Below are 17,853 nucleotides of genomic sequence, written 5' to 3' on the forward strand. Positions count from 1 at the left end.
ACTACAACAAAAGTATTAAGGTAAACCTAACCATAGCATGAAACATATGGATCCAAATCAGCCCCTGACGAAGCAACGCATAAACTAGGGTTTAAGCTTCTGTCACTCTAGCAACCCATCATCTACTTATTACTTCCCAATGCCTTCCTCTAGGCCCAAATAATGGTGAAGTGTTATGTAGTCGACGTTCACATAACACCACTAGATGTTAGACAACATACATCTCATCAAAATATCGAACGAATACCAAATTCACATGACTACTAATAGCAAGACTTCTCCCGTGTCCTCAGGAACAAACGTAACTACTCACAAAGCATATTCATGTTCATAATCAGAGGGGTAATAGTATGCATAAAGGATCTGAACATATGATCTTCCACCAAGTAAACCAACTAGCATCAACTACAAGGAGTAATCAACACTACTAGCAACCTACTATCACCAATCCCGGACTTAGAGACAAGAATTGGATACAAGAGATGAACTAGGGTTTGGAGATGAGATGGTGCTGGTGAAGATGTTGATGGAGATTGGCCTCTCCCGATGAGAGGAGCGTTGGTGATGACGATGGTGATGATTTCCCCCTCCCGGAGGGAAGTGTCCCCGGCAGAACAGCTCTGCCGAAGCCCTAGATTGGTTCCACCAAGGTTCCGCCTCGTGGCGGCGGAGTCTCGTCCCGAAAGGTTGCTTATGATTTTTTCTCATCGAAAGACTTCATATAGGAGAAGATGGGCGTCAGAGAGCCACCAGGGGGCCCACGAGGTAGGGGGGCACGCCCCCCACCCTCGTGAGCAGGGTGTGGTCCCCCTGGCCTTCATCTTTGGTGATGATTTTTCTTTATTTATTTTAAGATATTCCGTGGAGTTTCAGGACTTTTGGAGTTGCGCAGAATGGGTCTCCAATATTTGCTCCTTTTCCAGCCAGAATTCCAGCTGCCGGCATTCCCCCTCTTCATGGTAAACCTTGTAAAATAAGAGAGAATAGCCATAAGTATTGTGACATAACGTGAAATAACAGCCCATAATGCAATAAATATTAACATAAAAGCATGACGCAAAATGGACGTATCAACTCCCCCAAGCTTAGACCTCTCTTGTCCTCAAGCGAAAAGCCGATAACAATAAATATGTCCTCGTGTTTAGAGGTAGAGGCGTCGATAAAAATAAAATACGGACATGAAGGCATCATGATTGTTTCATAACAGCAACATATATAGATTTGTCATATGATTACTTATGTTCAAGTGATGATCTTTTCACAATGCAAAAGTATGAATCAGAAACCTTATTAGGCGCTAACAAATTATAACCTCGGTCATTGAAGCAATTGCAATTTATCATAACACCGGAAGGAGTCTATGTCAGAGCTTAAAAGAAAGTCCACATACTCAACTATCACTTAGTCCTTCATAATTGCTAACACTCACGCAATACTTGTGGTTATGAAGTTTCAATCAGACACAGAGAAAGATTGGGGCTTATAATGCTGCCTCCAAACTTATTCACCTTTGGGTGATGTCAACAATAATAGTTCATGCTAACGTACATCCAATTGGATATATATATATATATATATCAGGATCACCCCACCATGAAGTGCTTGCCAAAGTATAAAATGAAAAAGGGAAAGGTGAAGATTACCTTGACTCTTGCATAAGATAGAGGATAATAATAATAAAAGATAGGCCCTTCGCAGAGGGAAGCAGAGGTTGCCATGCGCTTTTATGGTTGGATGCACAAAATCTTAATGCAAAAGAACGTCACTTTATATTGCCCCTTGTATGTGAACCTTTATTATGCAGTCCGTCGCTTTTATTGTGTCCACAACAAGTTCGTACAAAGCTTATTTCTCTGCACTAATAAGTCATGCATATTTAAAGAGCAATTTTTATTGCTTGCACCGATGACAACTTACTTGAAGGATCTTACTCAATCCATAGGTAGATATGGTGGACTCTCATGGCTAAACTGGTTTATGGGTATTTGGAAGCACAAGTAGTATCTCTACTTGGTGCTGAGAATTTGGCTAGCATGAGGGGGAAAGGTAAGCTCAACATGTTTGAATGATCCATGACAATATACTTTAACTGAGATGCGATAAAACATAACCCATTACGTTGTCTTCCTTGTCCAACATCAACTCTTTAGCATGTCATACTTAATGAGTGCTCCCAATTATGAAAGATGTCAATGATAGTATATCTATATGTGAAACCTCTCTCTCCTTATTACTTCCTATTAATTGCCACGATGACTAAAGCTATATTTGCCAACTCCTAACAACTTTTTAATCATCATACTCTTTCTATGTGAAGTCATTACTCTCAATAAGATCAATATGAACTCTTTGTTTCTTTTTATTCTTTCTTTTATTCACTCAAGATCATGGCAAAATAATCAAGCCCTTGACTCAACACTAATCTTTATTATATATAGCTCACGGACTAGATTGCATAGAGGGATCATAAAGCAAACTTCAAAACTAGATCATGCCGTGACTTTATTCTACTAAATCAAGATACTACTAATAGGATCGAACTAAGAAAAACGGTAAAGATAGGAGTTGTGATGGTGATACGATACCGGGGCACCTCCCCCAAGCTTGGCAGTTGCCAAGGGGAGTGCCCATACCCATGTGATGAGGTCTCCTTCTTTGTTGTTGGAGGTGGAGGTGTTGTTGATGACGCAAGCTTGTCGTCCCCTTCCATGGCATAGGCTCACCCTCATAGAAGGATGATCGAGTCTCCGGAATTCTCAAATCTGCAACGGAAACAGCTCGAAACGAAAACAGGGGATATTTGCGTGATACGGGGGTCAAAACCTTCGGGAGAATATATAATGAATTTTTACCGACCAAAATACGTATCGTGTAGGAAAATGGAGTTCGGAGGGCACACGAGGTGCTCACGAGGTAGGGGGCGCCCCAAGGGGGGTAGGGCGCGCCCTCCACCCTCGTGGAGGGCTCGTGTCCTCCCTGGACTGCTACCTATTTTTCTATTTTTCTAAATATTCCAAAACGGAGAAATATTGCCTTAAAAATTGTTTTGGAGTCGGTTTACTTAATGTACCACATACCTATTCCTTTTCGGAGTCTGGAACGTTCTGGAAAGTGTCCCTTATGTATTCCTCCGGGGTTACGGTTTCAATAACATTCGTTTCAACATTTATAGGATTACCTGAGATATAGTGCTTGATTCTTTGACCGTTTACCACCTTCGGATTTGTGCCTTCGAAATTGTTGATTTTTATGGCACCGGAATGATAGACCTCCTCGATAACGTAGGGACCTTCCCATTTAGAGAGAAGTTTTCCTGCATAAAATCTTAAATGAGGGTTGTATAGCAATACATAATCGGCTACATTAAACTCACGCTTTTGTATCCTTTTGTCATGCCATCTTTTAACTTTTTCTTTAAACAACTTGGCATTTTCATAGGCTTGGGTTCTCCATTCATCAAGTGAGCTAATATCAAATAACCTCTTCTCACCGGCAAGTTTGAAATCATAGTTAAGCTCTTTAATAGCCCAATATGCCTTATGTTCTAGTTCGAGAGGTAAGTGACATGCTTTTCCATAAACCATTTTATATGGAGACATACCCACAGGATTCTTATATGCAGTTCTATATGTCCATAATGCATCATCAAGTTTCTTGGACCAATTCTTTCTAGACCTATTAACAGTCTTTTGCAAAATTAATTTGAGCTCTCTATTACTCAATTCTACTTGACCACTAGACTGTGGGTGATAAGGAGATGCAATTCTATGATTAACGTCATATTTGGCAAGCATTTTACGGAAAGCACCATGAATAAAGTGTGAACCACCATCAGTCATTAAATATCTAGGGACTCCAAACCTCGGAAAAATAACTTCCTTAAGCATTTTAATAGAAGTGTTATGATCAGCACTACTAGTTGGAATAGCTTCTACCCACTTAGTAACGTAATCAACAGCAACTAAAATATGAGTGTATCCATTGGTGGTAGGAAAAGGTCCCATATAATCAAAGCCCCAAACATCAAATGGTTCAATAACAAGTGAATAATTCATAGGCATTTCTTGACGTCTACTAATATTACCAATTCTTTGACATTCATCACAAGATAAAACAAACTTACGGGCATCCTTGAAGAGAGTAGGCCAATAAAAACCAGATTGCAATACCTTATGTGCAGTTCTATCTCCAGCGTGGTGTCCTCCATAAGCTTCGGAGTGACACTTGCGTAGGATCTGTTCCTGTTCATGCTCAGGTACACAACGTCTAATAACACCATCTACTCCTTCTATAAAGATGTGGGTCATCCCAAAAGTAATGTCTCAAATCATAAAAGAACTTTTTCTTTTGTTGGTATGTGAAGCTAGGTGGTATAAATTTAGCAACAATATAATTAGCATAATCAGCATACCATGGAGTGCTACGAGAAGTGCTTATGACATTTAATTGTTCATCAGGAAAGCTATCATCAATAGGTAGTGGGTCATCAAGAACATTCTCTAACCTAGATAAGTTGTCTGCAACTGGGTTCTCAGCTCCTTTTCTATCAACAATATGCAAATCAAATTCTTGCAGCAAGAGAACCCATCTAATAAGTCTAGGTTTAGCATCTTTATTTTCCATAAGATATTTAATAGCAGCATGATCAGTGTGAATAGTTACTTTAGAATCAACAATATAGGGTCTGAATTTATCACAAGCAAACACAACTGCTAAAAGTTCCTTTTCGGTAGTAGCATAATTTCTTTGAGCATTGTCTAGAGTCTTACTAGCATAATGGATAACATTTAATTTCTTATCAACTCTTTGCCCTAGAACAGCACCTACAGCATAATCACTAGCATCACACATAATTTCAAAGGGTAAATTCCAATCAGGTGGCTGAACAATAGGTGCAGAGACTAATGCTTTCTTAAGTATTTCAAATGCTTCTACACAATCATCATCAAAGACAAATGGTACATCTTTTTGTAATAAATTAGACAGAGGCCGAGAAATTTTTGAGAAGTCCTTAATGAACCTCCTATAAAATCCGGCGTGACCAAGGAAACTTCTTATACCTTTGATGTCCTTGGGACATGGCATCTTTTCAATAGCGTCAACCTTGGCTTTATCAACTTCAATACCTCCTTCAGAAACTTTGTGCCCCAAGACAATACCTTCATTAACCATAAAGTGGCACTTTTCCCAATTCAAGACAAGATTAGTTTCTTCACATCTCTGCAAAACTCGATCAAGATTGCTCAAGCAATCATCAAAAGAGGAACCATAGACGGAAAAGTCGTCCATGAAAACCTCACAAATCTTTTCACAAAAATCAGAGAATATAGCCATCATGCATCTTTGAAAGGTAGCAGGTGCATTACATAAACCAAAAAGCATACGTCTATAAGCAAAAGTACCAAAAGGGCATGTAAAAGTAGTCTTTGATTGATCTTTAGCCGACACAGGTATTTGAGAGAAACCAAAATAACCATCTAGGAAGCAATAATGTGTATGTTTGCATAATCTTTCTAGCATTTGATCAATAAAAGGTAAGGGGTAATGATCTTTCTTAGTGGCTTTATTTAATTTGTGGAAATCAATTACCATCCTATAACCTGTAATAATTCTTTGAGGAATCAATTCATCTTTATCATTAGGGACAATAGTAATACCTCCCTTCTTAGGGACACAATGGACAGGACTTACCCACTGACTATCAGCAATGGGATAAATTATACCTGCCTCCAGAAGCTTGAGTATTTCCTTCCTTACCACTTCTTTCATTTTAGGATTCAAACGTCGTTGAGGATCACATACTGGTTTAGCATCCGCTTCCAAATTTATTTTATGCTGACATAGAGTGGGACTAATGCCCTTAAGATCATCAAGAGTATATCCAATAGCAGCACGGTGCTTCTTCAGAGTTTTCAATAATCTTTCTTCTTCATGCTCTGAAAGGTTAGCACTAATAATAACAGGATATATTTTCTTTTCATCAAGATAAGCATACTTAAGATTATCAGGCAACGGTTTAAGCTCAAAAACGGGATCACCCTTGGGTGGAGGAGGATCCCCTAGGATTTCAACAGGCAAATTGTGTTTCAGAATAGGTTCCTATTTAAAGAATATTTCATCTATTTCCTTTCTTTCATTCATAAACATATCATTTTCATGGTCTAGCAAATAGTGTTCTAAAGGATCACTAGGAGGTACAGCAATAGAAGCAAGACCAATAATTTCATCCTTACTAGGAAATTCTTCCTCACGATGTTGTTTACTGAATTTAGAGAAATTAAACTCATGAACCATATCATCCAAGCCAACAGTAACAACATTCTTTTTGCAGTCTATCGTAGCATTAACAGTATTCAAGAAGGGTCTACCAAAAATAATGGGACAAAAGCTATCTTGTGGAGAACCAAGAACAAGAAAGTCAGCGGGATATTTGGTTTTCCCACACAAGACTTCAACATCTCTAACAATTCCCATTGCAGATATAGTATCTCTATTGGCAAGCTTAATTATAACATCAATATCTTCTAACTTAGCAGGTGCGATATCATGCATAATTTCTTTATATAAGTCAATGGGTATAACACTAGCACTAGCACCCATATCACATAAGCCATGATAACAATGATCTCCTATTTTAACAGAAATAACAGGCACGCCTACCACAGGTCTATGTTTATCTCTATCACAGGGTTTAGCAATTCTAGCAGTTTCACTAGAGAATTCAATGGCATGCCCATCAATATTATCAGACAAGAGATCTTTAACAATAGCAATATTAGGTTCTACTTTGACTTGCTCAGGAGGTGTATAAGTTCTAGTATTGCTTTTACGAACAACAGTTGAAGCTTTAGCATGATCCTTTACTCTAGCAGGGAAAGGTGGTTTCTCAACATAAGAGGTGGGAACAATAGGATCATTATAAGTGATGGTCTTTTCTTCAACTTTAATAGGTGCAGCTACTTTTACTTCTATGGGAGGATGATATTTAAACCACTTCTCCTTGGGGAGATCAACATAAGTAGCAAAAGATTCACAGAAAGAAGCTACTATCTCAGAGTCAAGTCCATATTTAGTGCTAAACTTACGGAAAATATCGGTATCCATAAAAGATTTAACACAATCAAACTTAGGTGTCATACCTGACTCCTTACCTTCGTCGAGGTCCCAATCTTCAGAGTTGCGTTTAATTCTATCCAATAAATTCCATCTGAATTCAATAGTCTTCATCATAAAAGAGCCAGCACAAGAAGTATCGAGCATGGTGCGATTGTTATCAGAAAGCCGAGCATAAAAATTCTGGAGAATTGTCAATTTTGAGAGCTCATGATTGGGGCATGAATATAACATTGATTTAAGCCTCCCCCAAGCTTGAGCGATTCTTTCTCCTTCGCGAGGCCAAAAATTATATATATAATTGCGATCACGATGAACAAGATGCATAGGGTAATACTTTTGATGAAATTCCAATTTCATTCTTTTATAGTTCCATGATCTCGTATCATCACATAGCCTATACCATGTCGATGCGTCTCCCTCCAAAGATAAAGGGAAATCCTTCTTCTTAACAACATCATCGGGTATACCTGCAAGCTTAAATAATCCACAAATATCATCCAAATAGCATAGATGCTCGTCGGGATGCTTTGTCCCATCTCCTGTAAAAGTATTAGCCAGCAGTTTTTCCATAATACCCGAAGGAAATGCAAAAGGAGTTTCATTTTCAATAGGTTCAGTAGGTTGAGGAGCAACTCTTTGCTCTACTGGACAGGGTGAAGATACCCCGAACAAGCCCCTCAGAGATTCAGTTTCCATAGTAACAAGTGACAGAAAATTTCAGCACACTATATAAATTTTTCCTTACCAAATTCCACCTACCAAAGGCGCTACACTCCCCGGCAACGGCGCCAGAAAAGAGTCTTGATGACCCACAAGTATAGGGGATCTATCATAGTCCTTTCGATAAGTAAGAGCATCAAACCCAATGAGGAGCAGAAGGAAATGATAAGCGGTTTTCAGCAAGGTATTCTCTGCAAGTACTGAAATAAGTGGTAGCGGATAGTTTTGTGATAAGGTAAATTGTAACGAGCAACAAGTAACAAAAGTAAATAAGGTGCAGCAAGGTGGCCCAATCCTTTTTGTAGCAAAGGACAAGCCGGACAAATTCTTATATAAGGAAAAGAGCTCCCGAGGACACATGGGAATATTGTCAAGCTAGTTTTCATCGCGCTCATATGATTCGCGTTCGGTACTTTGATAATTTGATGTGGGTGGACCGATGCTTGGGTGATGTTCTTACTTGAACAAGCATCCCACTTATGATTAACCTCTATTGCAAGCATCCGCAACTACAACAAAAGTATTAAGGTAAACCTAACCATAGCATGAAACATATGGATCCAAATCAGCCCCTTACGAAGCAACGCATAAACTAGGGTTTAAGCTTCTGTCACTCTAGCAACCCATCATCTACTTATTACTTCCCAATGCCTTCCTTTAGGCCCAAATAATGGTGAAGTGTTATGTAGTCGACGTTCACATAACACCACTAGAGGTTAGACAGCATACATCTCATCAAAATATCGAATGAATACCAAATTCACATGACTACTAATAGCAAGACTTCTCCTGTGTCCTCAGGAACAAACGTAACTACTCACAAAGCATATTCATGTTCATAATCAGAGGGGTAATAGTATGCATAAAGGATCTGAACATATGATCTTCCACCAAGTAAACCAACTAGCTGTTGGAGAACGTAGTAATTTCAAAAAAATTCCTATGCACATGCAAGATCATGGTGATGCATAGCAACGAGGGGGGAGAGTGTGATCTACGTACCCTTGTAGATCGACAATGGAAGCGTTAACTTGGTTGAAGTAGTCGTACGTCTCCACGGCCCGACCGATCAAGCACTGAAACTACGACACCTCCGAGTTCTAGCGCACGTTCAGCTCGATGACGATCCCCGGACTCCGATCCAGCAAAGTGTCGGGGAAGAGTTCCGTCAGCACGACGGCGTGGTGACGATCTTGATGTACTACCGTCGCAGGGCTTCGCCTAAGCACCGCTACAATATGACCGAGGTGGAATATGGTGGAGGGGGGCACCGCACACGGCTAAGAAACGATCACGAAGATCAACTTGTGTCTATGGGGTGCCCCTTGCCTCAGTATATAAAGGATGGAGGAGGAGGAGGCCGGCCAAGGCAATTGGTGCAGCCAGGATGTGGAGTCCTACTAGGACTCCAAGTCCTAGTAGGAGTCCACCAAGAGGGGAGGAAGGGAGAAGGAAGTGGAGGAGAAGGAGAGGTGGCCGGCCCCCTTTTCCCTAGTCCAATTCGGACCAGAGGGGAGGGGGGGCGCAGCAGCCCCTTGGCCCTTTCTCCTCTTCCCACTAAAGCCCATCAAGGCCCATTGCTTCTCCCGTAACTACCCGGTACTCCGAAACCTTTCCGATGTCCGAATATAGTCGTCCAATATATCGATCTTTACGTCTCGACCATTTCGAGACTCCTCGTCATGTCCCCGATCTCATCCGGGACTCCGAACTCCTTCGGTACATCAAAACTCATAAACTCATAATATAACTGTCATCAAAACCTTAAGCGTGCGGACCCTACGGGTTCGAGAACAATGTAGACATGACCGAGACACGTCTCCGGTCAATAACCAATAGCGGGACCTGGATGCCCATATTGGCTCCTACATATTCTACGAAGATCTTTATCGGTCAGACCGCATAACAACATACGTTGTTCCCTTTGTCATCCGTATGTTACTTGCCCGAGATTCGATCGTCGGTATCTCAATACCTAGTTCAATCTCGTTACCGGCAAGTCTCTTTACTCGTTTTCCGTAATACATCATCCCGCAACTAACTCATTAGTTGCAATGCTTGCAAGGCTTAAGTGATGTGCATTACCGAGAGGGCCCAGAGATACCTCTCCGACAATCGGAGTGACAAATCCTAATCTCGAAATACGCCAACCCAACATGTACCTTTGGAGACACCTGTAGAGCTCCTTTATAATCACCCAGTTACGTTGTGACGTTTGGTAGCACACAAAGTGTTCCTTTGGCAAACGGGAGTTGCATAATCTCATAGTCATAGGAACATGTATAAGTCATGAAGAAAGCAATAGCAACATACTAAACGATCGGGTGCTAAGCTAATGGAATGGGTCATGTCAATCAGATCATTCAACTAATGATGTGATCCCGTTAATCAAATAACAACTCTTTGTCCATGGTTAGGAAACATAACCATCTTTGATTAACGAGCTAGTCAAGTAGAGGCATACTAGTGACACTCTGTTTGTCTATGTATTCACACATGTATTATGTTTCCGGTTAATACAATTCTAGCATGAATAATAAACATTTATCATGAAATAAGGAAATAAATAATAACTTTATTATTGCCTCTAGGGCATATTTCCTTCAGTCTCCCACTTGCACTAGAGTCAATAATCTAGTTCACATCGCATGTGATTTAACACAATAGTTCACATCTTTATGTGATTGGTTCACATCTTCCATGTGACTAACACCCAAAGGGTTTACTAGATTCAATAATCTAGTTCACATCGCTATGTGATTAACACCAAAGAGTGATCATGTTTTGCTTGTGAGAGAAGTTTAGTCAACGGGTCTGCACATTCAGATCCGTATGTATTTTGCAAATTTCTATGTCAACAATGCTCTGCATGGAGCTACTCTAGCTAATTGCTCCCACTTTCAATATGTATCCAGATTGAGACTTAGAGTCATCTGGATCAGTGTCAAAACTTGCATCGACGTAACCCTTTACGACGAACCTTTTGTCACCTCCATAATCGAGAAACATATCCTTATTCCACTAAGGATAATTTTGACCGCTGTCCAGTGATCTACTCCTAGATCACTATTGTACTCCCTTGCCAAACTCAGTGGTAGGGTATACAATAGATCTGGTACACAGCATGGCATACTTTATAGAACCTATGACCAAGGCATAGGGAATGACATTCATTCTCTTTCTATCTTCTGCCGTGGTCGGGCTTTGAGTCTTACTCAATTTCACACCTTGTAACATAGGCAAGAAACTCTTTCTTTGACTGTTCCATTTTGAACTACTTCAAAATCTTGTCAAGGTATGTACTCATTGAAAAAACTTATCAAGCATCTTGATCTATCTCTATAGATTTTGATGCTCAATATGTAAGCAGCTTCACCGAGGTCTTTCTTTGAAAAACTCCTTTCAAACACTCCTTTATGCTTTGCAAGAATAATTCTACATTATTTCCGATCAACAATATGTCATTCACATATACTTATCAGAAATGCTGTAGTGCTCCCACTCACTTTCTTGTAAATACAGGCTTCACCGCAAGTCTGTATAAAACTATATGCTTTGATCAACTTATCAAAGCGTATATTCCAACTCCGAGATGCTTACACCAGTCCATAGATGGATCGCTGGAGTTTGCACATTTTGTTAACACCTTTAGGATTGACAAAAACTTCTGGTTGCATCATATACAACTCTTCTTTAAGAAATCCATTAAGGATTGCAGTTTTGTTATCCATTTGCCAGATTTCATAAAATGCGGCAATTGCTAACATGATTCGGACAGATTTAAGCATAGATACGAGTGAGAAACTCTCATCGTAGTCAACACCTTGAACTTGTCGAAAACCTTTTGCGACAATTCTAGCTTTGTAGATAGTAAAACTACTATCAGCGTCCGTCTTCCTCTTGAAGATCCATTTATTTTCTATGGCTTGCCGATCATCGGGCAAGTCAACCAAAGTCCATACTTTGTTCTCATACATGGATCCCTCTCAGATTTCATGGCCTCAAGCCATTTTGCGGAATCTGGGCTCATCATCGCTTCCTCATAGTTCGTAGGTTCGTCATGGTCAAGTAACATGACCTCCAGAACAGGATTACCGTACCACTCTGGTGTGGATTACTCTGGTTGACCTACGAGGTTCGGTAGTAACTTGATCTGAAGTTAATGATCATCATCATTAGCTTCCTCACTAATTGGTGTAGTAGTCACAGGAACAGATTTTTGTGATGAACTACTTTCCAATAAGGGAGCAGGTACAGTTACCTCATCAAGTTCTACTTTCCTCCCACTCACTTTTTTCGAGAGAAACTCCTTCTCTAGAAAGGATACATTCTTAGCAACGAATATCTTGCCTTCGGATCTGTGATAGAAGGTGTACCCAACTGTTCTTGGGTATCCTATGAAGCATATTTCTCCGATTGAGTTGAGCTTATCGAGATGAACTTTTTCACATAAGTATCGCAACTCCAAACTTTTAAGAAACGACAGCTTAGGTTTCTTGCCAAACCATAGTTCACACGGTGTCGTCTCAACGGATTTAGATGGTGCCCTATTTAACGTGAATGCAGCTGTCTCTAATGCATAACCCCAAAACGATAGTGGTAGATCGGTAAGAGACATCATAGATCGCACTATATCTAATAAAGTGGTTATGACGTTCGGACACACCATTACACTATGGTGTTCCAGGTGGCGTGAGTAGTGAAACTATTTCACATTGTTTTAATTGAGCCAAACTCGTAACTCAAATATTTTATGATTATGTGTATCACTATGTCGAGATCCAACGAACTATTTTCATTGGGTGTGTAACCATATAAGGTTTTATTCATGTAAACAAAACAACAATTTATTCTCTTACTTAAATGAATAACCGTATTACAATAAACATGATCAAATCATATTCATGCTCGCAAACACCAAATAACACTTATTTAGGTTCAACACTAATCCCGAAAGTTATAGGGAGTGTGCGATGATGATCATATCAATCTTGGAACCACTTCCAACACACATCGTCACTTCACCCTTAACTAGTCTCTGTTTATTCTGCAACTCCCGTTTCGAGTTACTAATCTTAGCAACTGAACTAGTATCAAATACTGAGGGGTTGCTATAAACACTAGTAAAGTACACATCAATAACATGTATATCAAATATACTTATGTTTCACTTTGCCATCCTTCTTATCTGCCAATCACTTGGGGTAGTTTCGCTTCCAGTGACCAGTCCCTTTGCAGTAGAAACACTTAGTCTCAGGCTTAGGACCAGACTTGGGCTTCTTCACTTGAGCAGCAACTTGCTTGCTGTTCTTCTTGAAGTTCCCCTTCTTCCCTCTGCCCTTTTCTTGAAACTAGTGGTCTTGTCTACCATCAATACTTGATGTTTTTCTCGATTTCTACCTTCGTCAATTTCCGCATTACGAAGAGCTTGGGAATCGTTTCCGTTATCCCTTGCATATCATAGTTCATCACGAAGTTCTACTAACTTGGTGATGGTGACTAGAGAATTCTGTCAATCACTATCTTATCTGGAAGATTAACTCCCACTTGATTCAAGCGATTGTAGTACTCAGACAATCTGGGCACATGCTCACTAGTTGAGCGATTCTCCTCCATCTTTTAGCTATAGAACTTGTTGGAGACTTCATATCTCTCAACTCGGGTATTTGCTTGAAATATTAACTTCAACTCCTGGAACATCTCATATGCTCCATGACGTTCAAAACGTCTTTGAAGTCCCGATTCTAAGCCATTAAGCATGGTGCACTAAACTATCAAGTAGTCATCATATTGAGCTAGCCAAACGTTCATAACGTCTGCATCTGCTCCTGCAATAGGTCCGTCACCTAGCGGTGCATCAAGGACATAATTCTTCTGTTGCAGCAATGAGGATAAACCTCAGATCACGGATCCAATCCGCATCATTGCTACTAACATCTTTCAACACAATTTTCTCTAGGAACATATCAAAATAAACACAGGGAAGCAACAACGCGAGCTATTGATCTACAACATAATTTGCAAAATACTACCAGGACTAAGTTCATGATAAATTTAAGTTCAATTAATCATATTACTTAAGAACTCCCACTTAGATAGACATCCCTCTAATCCTCTAAGTGATCACGTGATTCAAATCAACTAAACCATGTCCGATCATCACGTGAGATGGAGTAGTTTCATTGGTGAACATCACTATGTTGATCATATCTACTATATGATTCACGCTCGACCTTTCGGTCTCCGTGTTCCGAGGCATATCTGTATATGCTTGGCTCGTCAAGTATAACCTGAGTATTCCGCGTGTGCAACTGTTTTGCACCCGTTGTATTTGAACGTAGAGCCTATCACACCCGATCATCACGTGGTGTCTCAGCACGAAGAACTTTCGCAACGGTGCATACTCAGGGAGAACACTTCTTGATAATTAGTGAGAGATCATCTTAAAATGCTACCGTCAATCAAAGCAAAATAAGATGTATAAAAGATAAACATCATATGCAATCAAAATATGTGACATGATATGGCCATCATCATCTTGCTTCTTTGATCTCCATCTCCAAAGTACTGTCATGATCTATATCGTCACCGGCATGACACCATGATCTCCATCATCTTGATCTATATCAATGTGTCGTCACGTGTCGTCTCGCCAACAATTGCTCTTGCAACTATTGCTATCCGCATAGCGATAAAGTAAAGCAATTATTTGGCGCTTGCATCTTATGCAATAAAGAGACAACCATAAGGTTTTGCCAGTTGCTGATAACTTCAACAAAACATGATCATCTCATACAAAAATTATATCTCATCACGTCTTGACCATATCACATCACAACATGCCCTGCAAAAACAAGTTAGACGTCCTCTACTTTGTTGTTGCAAGTTTTACGTGGCTGCTACGGGCTTTAGCAAGAACCGTTCTTACCTACGCATCAAAACCACAACGATAGTTTGTCAAGTTGGTGCTGTTTTAACCTTCGCAAGGACCGGGCGTAGCCACACTCGGTTCAACTAAAGTTGGAGAAACTGTCACCCGCAAGCCACCTATGTGCAAAGCACGTCGGGAGAAACGGTCTCGCGTAAGCGTACGCGTAATGTCGGTCCGGGCCGCTTCATCCAACAATACCGCCGAACCAAAGTATGACATGCTGGTAAGCAGTATGACTTATATCGCCCACACTCACTTGTGTTCTACTCGTGCATATAACATCAACGCATAAAACCTGGCTCGGATGCCACTGGTTGGGGAACGTAGTAATTTAAAAAATTCCTATGCACACGCAAGATCATGGTGATGCATAGCAACGAGGGGGGAGAGTGTGATCTACGTACCCTTGTAGATCGACAACGGAAGCGTTAACTTGGTTGAAGTAGTCGTACGTCTCCACGGCCCGACCGATCAAGCACTGAAACTACGGCACCTCCGAGTTCTAGCACACGTTCAGCTCGATGACGATCCCCGGACTCCGATCCAGCAAAGTGTCGGGGAAGAGTTCCGTCAGCACGACGGCGTGGTGACGATCTTGATGTACTACCGTCGCAGGGCTTCGCCTAAGCACCGCTACAATATTATCGAGGACTATGGTGGGAGGGGCACCGCACACGGCTAAGGAATATGATCACGAGATCAACTTGTGTTATGGGGTGCCCCTTGCCTCAGTATATAAAGGATGGAGGAGGAGGAGGCCGGCCAAGGCAATTGGTGCGGCCAGGATGTGGAGTCCTACTAGGACTCCAAGTCCTAGTAGGAGTCCACCAAGAGGGGAGGAAGGGAGAAGGAAGTGGAGGAGAAGGAAAGGTGGCCGGCCCCCTTTTCCCTAGTCCAATTCGGACCAGAGGGGAGGGGGGGCGCAGCAGCCCCTTGGCCCTTTCTCCTCTTCCCACTAAAGCCCATCAAGGCCCATTGCTTCTCCCGTAACTACCCGGTACTCCGAAAAATACCCGAATCACTCGGAACCTTTCCGATGTCCGAATATAGTCGTCCAATATATCGATCTTTACGTCTCGACCATTTCGAGACTCCTCGTCATGTCCGATCTCATCCGGGACTCCGAACCTTCGGTACATCAAAACTCATAAACTCATAATATAACTGTCATCGAAACCTTAAGCGTGCGGACCCTACGGGTTCGAGAACAATGTAGACATGACGCGACACGTCTCCGGTCAATAACCAATAGCGGGACCTGGATGCCCATATTGGCTCCTACATATTCTACGAAGATCTTTATCGGTCAGACCGCATAACAACATACGTTGTTCCCTTTGTCATCGGTATGTTACTTGCCCGAGATTCGATCGTCGGTATCCAATACCTAGTTCAATCTCGTTACCGGCAAGTCTCTTTACTCGTTCTGTAATACATCATCCCGCAACTAACTCATTAGTTGCTATGCTTGCAAGGCTTAAGTGATGTGCATTACCGAGAGGGCCCAGAGATACCTCTCCGACAATCGGAGTGACAAATCCTAATCTCGAAATACGCTAACCCAACATGTACCTTTGGAGACACCTGTAGAGCTCCTTTATAATCACCCAGTTACGTTGTGACGTTTGGTTGCACACAAAGTGTTCCTCTGGCAAACGGGAGTTGCATAATCTCATAGTCATAGGAACATGTATAAGTCATGAAGAAAGCAATAGCAACCTACTAAACGATCGGGTGCTAAGCTAATGGAATGGGTCATGTCAATCAGATCATTCAACTAATGATGTGATCCTGTTAATCAAATAACAACTCTTTGTCCATGGTTAGGAAACATAACCATCTTTGATTAACGAGCTAGTCAAGTAGAGGCATACTAGTGACACTCTGTTTGTCTATGTATTCACACATGTATTATGTTTCCGGTTAATACAATTCTAGCATGAATAATAAACATTTATCATGAAATAAGGAAATAAATAATAACTTTATTATTGCCTCTAGGGCATATTTCCTTCACTAGCATCAACTACAAGGAGTAATCAACACTACTAGCAACCTACTAGCACCAATCCCGGACTTAGAGACAAGAATTGGATACAAGAGGTGAACTAGGGTTTGGAGATGAGATGGTGCTGGTGAAGATGTTGATGGAGATTGCCCTCTCCCGATGAGAGGAGCGTTGGTGATGACGATGGTAATGATTTCCCCCTCCCGGAGGGAAGTGTCCCCGGCAGAACAGCTCTACCGGAGCCCTAGATTGGTTCCGCCAAGGTTCCGCCTCGTGGCGGCGGAGTCTCGTCCCGAAAGGTTGCTTATGATTTTTTTTCTCATCGAAAGACTTCATATAGGAGAAGATGGGCGTCAGAGAGCCACCAGGAGGCCCACGAGGTAGGGGGCGCGCCTAGGGGGGAGGGGCGCGCCCCCCACCCTCGTGAGCAGGGTGTGGGCCCCCTGGCCTTCATCTTTGGCGACGATTTTTCTTTATTTATTTTAAGATATTCCGTGGAGTTTCAGGACTTTTGGAGTTGCGCAGAATGGGTCTCCAATATTTGCTCCTTTTCCAGCCAGAATTCCAGCTGCCGGCATTCCCCCTCTTCATGGTAAACCTTGTAAAATAAGAGAGAATAGCCATAAGTATTGTGACATGACGTGAAATAACAGCCCATAATGCAATAAATATTAACATAAAAGCATGACGCAAAATGGACGTATCATTGGGGGACATAATCGCACGAGGAAGTGATGCCGTCATCTCGTTGTTTCTCAACGACACCAATGGTCTGGAAGCAGCTGGCTATGATTATGATGGCTCCGGTGACCTAATGCCGGTGCAAGAAGGAGACCGTGAGGACGGCTCCGGTGACCCAATGCCGGTGCAAGAAGGACATCGTGATGACGTCTCCGGTGACTGAACCGAGTCCGGCCAGGTATATATATTAGTTAAGCTTCTGCTGACTAGCTAATTGATGCATTCATTGTTTTGGTATGTACACATATTAATTAAGTCTTTGTTCTTTTTTCTAGCCCTCCGGATCGAGCACAACTTCGGTAAAGAGACGAGGCCCGAAGAAAAAGTTGAGCTCGGA

The sequence above is a fragment of the Triticum urartu genome, chromosome 2 (assembly GCF_003073215.2).
Source record: "Triticum urartu cultivar G1812 chromosome 2, Tu2.1, whole genome shotgun sequence".
NCBI classification, from domain to species: Eukaryota; Viridiplantae; Streptophyta; class Magnoliopsida; order Poales; family Poaceae; genus Triticum; species Triticum urartu.